Here is a 10,344-nt window from a genome sequence, read left to right as displayed (position 1 = left end):
GGTCAGATCAGCCCTCCGACAGGAAAACAATGTGCAGTGTTTATACAGGATGACATGGGAGTGCCATTATTTAATGTCCTTTCGAAATTGTGAATTTAATGTCCTTTTATTTCTATCCTCACTAGAGAGGGAGTGAGAGCAGGAAAGCCTTAACACCTAGGGATATGCTTTATGCTGTGGGAACAGCTCCACTCTCACGCCCAGCTTGATGAAGGTTGATTCACAAGAGATAAAAGCAGAACAAAGCAACAGATAAGTCTCACATGTAAAAGGAATATAAATACTCCCAAGAAAAGGGAAAGGACACTTGCACAGTGCATGACTTGTCAAGAAAGGTGCTTTTGAAAATCCGGTAAACTTCCATAGGTGTATCGTAGGACCAGCCTCACTTCTGCTTTGACGCCCGGTAAGTCTCACCGCAGCTTTTATTTGCGAGAACTGGAGACAAAACAGTGGAGCCGATGATTATGGTTTGATTCACCACCCATGCAGAGCCAGAACAAATCCCTTTCAAGAAAATTGCCTTGCATTTTGAAGGAAGGGCAATTAAAAGTAACCAGGCCATCAGGCTGTCAACCAGCTCGCCCAAACTGCCTGACAAAAGAAGGGCTTCCATTTATAGTGCCCTTTCACATCTCAGAAATGTCTCAAATGCTCCAATTACAGTGAGTCACTTTGAAACCCAATGATGATTGTGTAAGATATCTAGATCAGAACAAACACTTCTTCACAAGAGCCTAGAAGATACATAGTGATGGGTGCAGCATGCATTCCAGGCATCTGGTTGCTCACAGATCGCCAAGGCTTTCAATGTCACATCAAACTGCATCTCAAGGCATTGGGAAATGAGCTATAACAAATTCCACCAAAAACCTGTCGAAGAAATGAGCTGCGAAGGGTGTCCTTTGCAATGGGGTTTCTTAAATTCATTCTTGAGACATGAATGTCACTGGCTAGGCCAGCATTATTTCCCATTCCTATCTGTCCTTGAGAAGGTGGTGGTGAGCTGCCTTCTTGAACAGCTTCACTCCATGTGGTGTAGGTACAGCCACGGTGCTGTTAGGGAGGGAGTTCCAGGATTTTGACCCAGTGACAATGAGGGAACGGCGATATAATTCCAAGTCAAGATGGTGAGTGACTTGGAAGGGAACTTCCCAGGTGGTGGTGTTCCCATCTATCTGCTGCCCTTGTCCTTCTAGAAGGTAGTGGTCGTGGGTTTGGAAGTTGCTGCATAAGGAGCCTTTTTAAGTGGTTGCAGCACCTCTTGTGGATGGTACACACTGCTGCTACTGTGCATCAGTGGGGGAGGGAGTGAATGTTGAAGGTGCTGGATGGGGTGCTGATCAAGTGGGCTGCTTTTCCCTGGATGGTGTCGAGCTTCTTGAGTGTTGTGGGAGCTGCACTTATCCAGGCAAGTGGGGAGCATTCCATCGCATTCCTGACTTGTGCCTTGTAGATGGTGGACAGACTTTGGGGAGTCAGGAGGCAAGTTAATCGCCACAGGATTCCCAGCCTCTGATCTATTCTTGCCACCACATTATTTCTGGCCCAGTTAAAGTTTCTGGTCAATGTTAACCCCCAGGATGTTGATGCTGGGGGATTCAGCAAGGATAATGCCATTGAATGTCAAGGGGTGATGGTTAGATTTTCTCTTGTTGGAGATAGCACATGTGTGGAGCAAATGTCACTTGGCACTAATCAGCTCAAGCCTGCATATTGTACAGGCCTTGCTGTTTGGGCAAGGACTGCTTCAGTATCTGAGGAGTTGCGAATGGTGCAATCATCAGCAAACAAGCCCACTTCTGACCTTATGTTGGAGGCAAAACCATTGATGAATCAGTTGAAGATAGTTGGGCCTAGGACATTACTCTGAGGAACTCCTGCAATGATGTCCTGGGGTTGAAATGATTGACCTCAACCAAACAGAACCATATCTCTTTGTACTACATATGACTCCAACCAATGGAGAGTTTCCCCCCCCGATTTTGCTAGGGGGCCTGAATATCACACTCGGTCACATGTGGTGTTAAGGGCAGTCACTCTTACCTGGTGCTGATGTTTCTGAGACAGCTGTTAACTTTTCTCAACAGATGTTTCTCTGCTGTGTACATGAGATAATTAATGTATTTATATCGATGTTGCTTCCTTATGTGGGGAGAATAGGCACAATGGCCTCAGCAAACTAATTGTCACCCAGCTGATGCAAAAATGGATGACTGGCTAAGGTTTGCAGGAAGAGTACATGGGCTTGAAATGTACCAGAAGCACATATGGCGAGAGCCGCTCCCACTTTCAATACTATCAGCAAAGTTGTCTTCTGTGCTGAAATCAACCTCTGCTTTCTGCAAGCATTCAAGGTGTTGCCCTAATGAAAACCACAGATGGTTAATGGTTAACCTAATTATTATGAATGTGAGACTTTATAAGGCTGTTTTAAATTGTCTCCTTTAATTTAAGGTAAAACAGAATGTCATGAAATGGGGGATGGTGAAATCATACTTAATTCAGTCGGAGACAAGCCCACGTAATTTGGTTGTTATGGAGACAGAGACCCAGGCCAAAACCTATAGAAACCAGGTACCAGTTTTCAGACCTTGAGACCAAACAGGGGCAGCTGGTCTTTCTGAACACAGACTCCCAGAACCAGAAACAGGAGAGAGAAAGCAAAACAGCTGCTGCTGTGCAAAGCAGAGGAAAGGACTGTTTTGCATTAGCCACCAAGTAGAATGCAGAGGAGAACTGATTTTCTGTTCAAAAGAATGGGACTTGTGGAGATTTAAGGACCAAGGAGTTGGCAGAGTAGGCCTTGCTGCTGGAAGTCCATTTGGTGTTACTCAGGAGACTGAGAGAAGTGACTTTGAAAGGATACTGGAAGACTCACCCTGGGTTGTCAGGAAAAGCCGGGAAGAATGTGGGACTTAATCTACAAGGCTAAATATCTGCTGAGGGTGTGGTGTAATGTACAAATAGGTTCTCAAATGCTTTCAGTTAAGTTAATTCGTTAATGGGGAAGTATATTTTCTGCAGTTTGGTGTATTATTTGCCTATTAAGTAATGTTTAATCTAAGTTGATTTTAGTTTGTTTGTTATAGTAAAAGTCTTAAAACATGAAATCCTTTCATGTGATTCTTTCTTTTGGTCCCTGGGAAATTCATATCTCTTAAAAGTTATCGGTCTCTATGGGAATTGTAACATGATATACAGAAAATAATTTGCGCAATAGTACTGTACCTTTCTCTTGACACAATTTTGCGTGTTAACTTGCTTCAATTCGGACATACACTACTAGGATTGGATTTGAGTTTTCTAATTGGACTTTTTCAAGTCCAGTTACATTGTACATGAGTTGAAAGAGTGGGACCTGGAAGCACAAAATGCACAGAAGGTTTCTAAGATTCACACACTTCAAAATCTGTAACATATATACCAGGAGTGTCTACAAAATATCAAAATGTCCTGGGATTGCATGCCTCAGACCCCTTGAGAGAAAACATTTGCAGTAATAGCTTAGTTTCCCCTAGGCTACCACTGCAAAAATTATACTTTAGTGCACTTCAACTTCTTTTCCCATAAAGCAATTAGAAAAACATGGTTAAAGCTTCATCTTAAGTCTTGGCAGGTTCCTAACCCACTGTGGTCTTGTAACTAATTCTCTTCATAAGTCACGCAAGGGCATTGGATTTCAGCTTGCACAGAATAAAAAATGGAATTGTGTAATGTGATCCCCAAACGCAAATAAAAAAATCCCAAAACCCAGTGTATTAAAGTACAATTTAACTTATTCAGTTGCCTCGGTTCAGCATCCTTTGTCTTAAGCCTTTTTGTAATCCTACTTTACGCTTGTAATTTTTTTTTGCACAGTTGGCTTTTTGGGGCTGCGCTTGTTTCAAAGTAGTGCATCAGCCTTACTGAGTGTTTTATCTTGACATGTATGATTCTTGCACCAGAGGGCCCAATTAGAATCCAAAGGCATGCTTTAGATGCCTGGATCAGCTTTTAGTGCGCTGGTAAGGGCATTAAATTTCTTGTGGTGCTGAACTGCTATTCATGGGTTCATGTCGAGAGCAGTGGTTACACTGACCACCTCCTTTCTTTGTGCCTGGGTGCAAGCCAATGCCAAACAAGACCTCCTTTTCCTGCAACAGAAAATACCAGAAATATTCAGCAGGTCTGGCAGCACCTGTGCAGAAAAAGACAGAACTAACGTTTCAGGTCTATATGACCTTTCATCAGAGCTTTCTTCAGCCTTATTGGTGTCAGCCCGACTTCTACCACAGCCTTTGAAAACTTGTAGCGTTGCCAGCAGCAGATCTCCGCGAGATTCTGAAAGGATTTTCACCTCTGCTTTCAAGCAGAGCATTTAACAATGCTGCCTGGATCTTTATCTGCCATTTCCTGTTCCCCATATGGGTGAAAATCAGAGGCATTAAAAAGTCAAATTAAACTGATGTCTGAAACTTATGTAGAGTCAATGTGCTTAGGCAATTCGACATCCCACTGCATCACACTTTGCTGACAATTGTGATACAAAGCAAATCTGGGCAAAAAAAAAAATCTAAATATATCTCCCTAAGCAGTTCAATGTTGAAAAATAATATGCCACAACACATTTTCTAAAAATTCTTTTCTAAGCCCTTCTCTTGGCTCTTTCCCAAAGTGACGATCCAAAGGTGCCCTTAGCTGAGTGGAACTACCTTCAGGCAAGTGGAGCTGTTACCGCTTTGATAGGCTTACAAGGCCTGAATTTTCTTGACGTCATCAGTAAAATAGCTGTAGGTGCAGATGGCAGGATGTCCACCCATTCATATGATCTTGTCGCACATTAACTGCATTTTCCATCTGGTAGCCTCATACTAGAGAATCACAGAATCACACAGTGCAGAAGAGGCCCTTCAGCTATCGAGTCTGCACCAACATGTGAGAAACACCTGACCTACCTACCTAATCCCATTTAGCAACACTTGGCCCATAGACTTGAATGTTATGACGTGCCAAGGTACTTTTTAAAGGATGTGAGGATTGCCCATATCTTGGGCAATATACCTCAGGCAAGTTCCCCTCCAAGCCACTCACCATCCTGACTTGGAACTCTATCACCGCTCCTCCACTGTCGCTGGATCAAAATCCTAGAAATCCCTTCCTAAATAGAAACAGCAATGCGGGTTCAAGAAGTGTCACCCCACCACCTTCTTAAGGGCAATTAGGGATGGACAACAAATGCTGGCCTTGGCAGCAATGCCCACATCCCATGAAAAAAATGAGAAATTGGCTTCTGATGGACATTTACAAGCAGCTGGTAAATTGAATTCAGGGCCATGGGAGGGAAAAACTTGGCAGCTATTTTTAGGGCCAGAAGTTACTTGCAGGCTGCCTGATAACCACCCCCAAAAAATGATGTTTTTAATGGAAAGTCCAAAATAGTAGTTGAGAGCACAACTGGAAGGTTTGCCACTTAGTGAGATTCAAAATATTTTTTTCATGTTCACCCATGTAGGTTTCGCTGGCTGGGCCAGCATTTATTGCCCATCCCTAATTACCCTTGAGAAGCTGGTGGTGAGTTGCTCTCTTGAGCTGTTGCAGTCCCTGTGGTGTAAGTGCACCCACAGTGCTGTTAGGGAGGGAGTTCCAAGATTTTGACCCAGCGACAGTGAAGGAACAGCGATACATTTCCAAATCAGGATGGTTAGTGACTTGGAGGGGATCTTCCAGGTGGTGGTGTTCCCATCTATCTACTGCCCTTGTCCATCTAGATGGTCGTAGTTGTGGGTTTGGAAGGTGATATCTAAAGAGCCTTGGTGAATTCCTGGAGTGCGTCCTGTAGATGGTATACACTGCTGCTACTGTGTGTTGGTGGTGGAGGGAGTGAATGTTTGTGGATGTGGTGCCAATCAAGCGGGCTGCTTTGTCCTGGATGGCATCAAGCAATTTGAGTGTCATTGGAGCCACACTCATCCAGGCAAGTGGGAGTATTCCATCACACTCCTGACCTGTGCCTTATAGAAGGTAGACAGGCTTTGGGGAGTCAGAAGATGAGTTACTTGTCACAGGATTCCTAGCCTCTGACCTGCTCTTGTAGCCACAGTATTTATATGGCTAGTCCAGTTCAGTTTCTGGTCAATGGTAACCTCCCAAGATGTTGATAGTGGGGGATTCAGTGATGGTCATACCATTGAATGTCAAGGGGCAATGGTTAAATTCTCTCCTGTTGGAGATGGTCATTGCCTGGCACTTTTGTAGCATGAATGTTATTTGCCACTTGTCAGCCCAAGCCTGGATAATGTCTAGGTCTTGCTGCATTTGGACATGGACTGCTTCAGTATCTGAGGAGTCGCGAATAGTGAACATTGTGCAATCATCAGCAAACATCCCCAATTCTGACCTTATGATGGAAGGAAGGTCATTGATGAAGCAACTGAAAATGGTTGGCCTGGGACACTACCCTGAGGAACTCCTGAAGTGACGTCCTGCAGGAGTAAAATGCTTCAGTTAACTTCCCTATACTTAAGTGACATCAGCAGAAGGAGAGTGAGTAGCTGGTCAGCCTTTCTTCCTTAAGTTTAATTATCTAATAGATAGAGGAATGGCAGGGCAGATCCATCCTCTGGTATGTGCATCCTGTTCCATGTGGGAACTCTATGTCCTAGATAACCATAGATGCAGGAAATGTTGTCAGCTGCAGCAGCTTCAGGTTTTGGAACTTGAGCAGCAGCTGGCATCACTGCAGCACATCCGTGAGGTTGAGAGCTTCGTGAATAGCATGTTTATCGATGTGGTCACCCCATAGTTTAAGAATATGCTGGGAGAAAGGGAATGGGTGACCAGCAGGCAGTCAAGAAGAATTAGGCAGGTCGTTCAGACATTGCCTGAGTACATCTCCCTCTCCAATCAGTATTCAGCTTGGAATACTGATGAAAAGGATGGTTCATCTGGGAAATGTACAAAGGGCATCAGGAAGTCCAATAGCAATAGGAGATTCAGTAGATAGGAGAACAGACAGACCTTTCTGTGGTCGCAGACATGAATCCAGGATAGTATGTTACCTCCCTGATGCCAAGGTCAAGGATGTCACTGAACAGGTGCTGAGCACCCTGAAAGGGGAGGTTAAACAGCCAGTAGCTGTGGTTCACATTGGTATGAATAACATGTGGTCCTGCAGTCAAAATTTAGGGAGCTAATTGGGAGATTAGCAAGCAGGACCTCAAAATTAGTAATTTTGGGGTTACTCCCAATACCAGATGCAAGTGTGTATAGAAATAGAAGGATAAAGCAGGGCAAGACTGGAACGATGGTGTAGGAGGGAGGGCTTCCAATTCCTGAGACATTGGAACCAGTTCTGAGGGAGATGGGACCTTTACAAGGAAGACTGGTTGCACCAAAACAGAGCTGGGACCATATTCTGAGCGAGTTGATCTGTTACTGCTGTTGAGGAGAGTCTAAACTAACATGGCTGGTGTGCAGGAACCAGGGGGTAATATTAGAGAGGAATGCCAAGGTGCACAGAATATTGGGAGAAACAAATAGCACTACAGTAGGAAGAAGTAAGGTATTAAGTGAGTTCAGCATAAGTGGGAAAGTAATAGAGCTTATGTTAGGGTTACTTTACATGTATGTGAATGTGTCTCATTGCTGCTCCACCCCAAAGAGCTAAGCGCTAACCAGTGTGTCAAAATTGCACCAGATGCTGAACACCCTATAAAGATTGAGAGTCCAGATTGGGAGTTTTCCACTGACAAGTAACACCTCTCAGTCTATGCCCTGCACATGCCATTCAAATTCCTTCAATGTTTTCTTTGTTCCTTATAAAGGAAATGGGTCAGGTTTAAACAATGACTGCCACTCGACTTCATCTCACTCAGAGAATACCTCTTTGAAGTTTTGAAGGAGACATGTGGTTGACTCTTAACTGCTCTCAGTTATAGCATAACCGCCACAGGAAAAATGAGCACTGCGGGTGTACCTATTCCACACGACTGCAGCGGTTCACAGGGCTAGGTATGTTCATGGAAATTGTGCTACTGACCAGCTGCTGGGAGTGATTTCCAGGAGATCCAGTAGTAAATAGAATGATTTTTCAGAAAGGTTACTTGTCTTGCAACATCAATTGCCTTTGACCAGCTAATGCAAAAAAACAATGCTTTTTGAAAGCGGTGGATCTCACTTCCATCACTTTGAAAATACTGTATAGTTGCACCCTTTGGTACTGTCATTGTGATTAAAGTAGAGATTACCAAATTCAGAAAGACCAAACCTGTCACTGTTCATCCCCAGAGGCTGGGGAACACTAGGGTTGCCAACCCTCCAGAATTGGCTTGGAGTGTCCAGGAATTGAAGATCAATCTCCAGGACACTGATGTGGGCAATCCCGGAGAAAAATCATCAGGACATTAAAATATATTGCTTTTTCCATCACTTTCTTTGAGCTATTCCCTTCACCAGATATAACAATATTGATAATGGGGAGAAAAGGGTTGTTTGGCTGAGAGTCAAGCAACATCCAATTGGCTAATGAGTCTTTTTGCTTTCCAGTTGGTGTAGGAAGGCCGTGCGTCACAAGGATGGATGTGTTGGCCGACTAATGGCTGGAGCGTGGGGTCAAGTCATGTGATGAAACCTCCAGGAATACATTTACTCACAGTGGGCAGCCCTGGGGAACACTGCAGCTCCCAATACCACCACACTTCCCGCGGCTGCCAGCACCACATTGACATAACAGAGACTAGACAAGACAAATCCTGGCGGGTTCCGCCTCTTTTTTCTAACATCTTCTGGGAAAGGGATAGATGCGAGAAGTTAATGGGATGAAAACTCTCCACCAAGCGAGGATGAAAATCTGGCGCCCTGAAGGGCTGACAAGTCCAATATTACTGCAACTCCTTTATGCCTATAGACAAAAGGGATTGCTCCCTCAGGGTGCTGAACATCTTAGACAATGCTGTCACCATTAGAAACCTGACCTTTAATAATTAATAGAAAAGCGGTGTTATATTGATAACGAGATGTTGGACGTGAATGCAGAAGAACCAGATCTATAAATTGTAACAGGGACTTCTGCAAACCAACACCAAATTGAGGCTGATTTAATCTAGGCCCAGGCATTGACCTGATTATCACTTGGACAAGCATGAAAATGGTTCCGCAAACTTGGGCCTGAATTTTTCGCTCATCAGACATGCGTGATCGGCGGGTGGGGCCTGGAAGCAGCTGGGAAATGGGCAATCAACGGCCAGCCAGTGTGAAACGGGCGCTGAGAAATGCACAGCGCTACCTGGGTGGGAGCGGGAAGAGGGCAGGCGCCGACCTGACTGAGGGCGAGGGTGGGGGCTTCTCGTGAACTCCCTGAAGGTAGACGGCTGCCCCAGGGAACTGCCGACCTCCACGGAATAAAGGAAATGACGGAAGTGCCGTAAATTATGTCCACGCGGCACAATCAAGCACCTGAAAGCATTACCTCATTAAAAAAAAACAGTCCCCAGATATCTCTTTTTATTTTATTCCCCCCCCCCCACAACGGAGATTTCATCCTGCCCTGGATCGAGGTTTGAGCAAAACTGTGAAGGCCGCCTGGGAGAGTGGCCCACCAGCCAACCATATATGTGGATGGGCCACGTAAAATCGCTGTTGATTGCATTATTGATGGGCTTAATCGTCGGCAGGGGCACTTCCGACTGCTGCGCTTGCCCGTCGAGAGATATAGCGCACGTGTGCCCGATGACGTCGGGATGCTTGCCCGGCATCACCTCGTGCCATTTCATGGTCGGGTGCGCTCCCACCTGCGCACATTAGAATTCTGGCCTTAGCGTTGCACATTCAATAGTTCTTTCCCGTGCAACAGGTACATTTCGTTAACCACAGGAGAGAAAGTTAGACGACGCTAGGTAACATTATAAGCATTTTTTGGGCTAAATTACTGCTCCGTCTCCCATTTCTTTCTACCATACCTTCAGCTACATGCAAATAATGTTCTAGAAATGCAAACCATTTGCACGGTGAATTATAATCTGATGTCAGTGTACAGGTTCAACAACAAAATTCAACATTTATATAATATACAAAAACATCCCAAAGTGGAGCCGTGGAGGTTTTGTGGTGAATGGAAGGCTAATTGGAAGTTCCAAAGCCACTTCGGGGAGAGTTTTTCCAATGTTGTAGACATATTTGGAGTTGTTCTAACTGTAGTATAAAGAGTTAGTGTTGAATATGTAGTCTACATCATCAGCGATGTAAGGTCACTTTTAGATTTTTTTGTTATTAATTTGTGGGATGTGGGCATCACTGGCTAGGCCAGCATTTATTTTATGAGTCAATTCTGTGGATCTGGAGTCACATATAGGCTAGGACAGGAGA

This window comes from Carcharodon carcharias, chromosome 15 (genome assembly GCF_017639515.1).
Source record: "Carcharodon carcharias isolate sCarCar2 chromosome 15, sCarCar2.pri, whole genome shotgun sequence".
Taxonomy (NCBI): Eukaryota; Metazoa; Chordata; class Chondrichthyes; order Lamniformes; family Lamnidae; genus Carcharodon; species Carcharodon carcharias.
This window is presented reverse-complemented; position numbering follows the sequence as displayed.